The 1,099-nt window shown below is 41.9% G+C and overlaps 1 non-coding gene across 1 annotated transcript; it reads right to left on the bottom strand.

Annotated features, from left to right (window-relative positions):
* Positions 1-718: 718 nt before the first annotated feature.
* Positions 719-826, bottom strand: LOC120015811. Its single transcript, XR_005471827.1, has one exon. It is a non-coding gene; the product is annotated as a small nucleolar RNA R71 (small nucleolar RNA).
* Between the last annotated feature and the right edge of the window lie 273 nt (positions 827-1,099).

Raw genomic sequence — 1,099 nt, 5'->3', positions numbered from 1 at the left:
GTGCACATGCAAACATTTCGCAACAAGTTTTTGGCGCCATTGCCAGGGATTGAGACAATTTTATTTGATATTGATTTAGGTTAATTCTTGTGCTAATTTTGATTTTACTTTCTTGTTTTTGTAGGTACTTCTTTCTCTTGTATGAGTTTGGGGAGAAGAACTCTTTGCTTGGATTTGACAAATCTAGATCCAGAGATTGAGAGGACTCTTCACCAACTTAGATGGGAGCAAGCTAATAATCTAGTTGAAGGCATGAGTGAAAATTTGAATGGTCACAATGGTGTGGAGCCCGGCGGGGCTGGAGGTACTAAAGGTGCAAATGAGATTGGTGGACCTCCAAGGCAAAATGATCCTCATTCTCTTGAGGAATGTACTAGGCCTACTTGGGATGCAACTCCATCTAGCATTCGGCGTCCTCCTATTCATATTGCCAACTTTGAGATCAAACCGACTATCATCACTATGACCTCTTACTTGGTTATCTTCCATGGTTTTCCTCACGAGGTGCCCTCCATGCATCTCTCAAGATTCTTGGACATTTTTGATACTTCCAATGCCAATGGGGTTTCTCGGGAGGCTATTCTATTGAGGCTATTTCCATTCTTGATGCGGGACAATGCAAAAAAATGGTTGAATTCATGCCCCCAACTTAATTACTAATTCGGATGAGCTCTCCGACCAATTCTTGACAAAGTTCTTCCCTCCCTCAAAGGCTACAAAGATTATGAATGATATCATGAGTTTCTCCCAATATGATCTTGAGTCCTTTTATGAAGTGTGGGAGTTGTTCAAGAATGTTTTGCGGAGTTGTCCAAACCATGATCTTTCGGATTGGATGGTCTATCAAGCCTTATACAATGGCTTGGGCATGTCTACTAGGCAAATGCTTGATGCTTCGACTGTGGGTTCTTTTATGACAAAATCACAACATGATGCCCAAGCGTTACTAGACAAGATAGCCAAGACGAATTCCTCTTGGCCAACGGATAGACTTCCTCAAATGCATGGAAATCGGAGGGAAGTTGATATGATGACACTACATTGGCCGCCAAGGCAAAGAAGATTGATGCTTTGACATTGAATTCCACTTAAGGGGTGA

This window comes from Tripterygium wilfordii, chromosome 14 (assembly GCF_013401445.1).
Source record: "Tripterygium wilfordii isolate XIE 37 chromosome 14, ASM1340144v1, whole genome shotgun sequence".
Lineage (NCBI taxonomy): Eukaryota > Viridiplantae > Streptophyta > Magnoliopsida > Celastrales > Celastraceae > Tripterygium > Tripterygium wilfordii.
The sequence above is the reverse complement of the archived record's forward strand: the minus strand, read 5'-3'. Positions and strand labels throughout refer to the sequence as shown.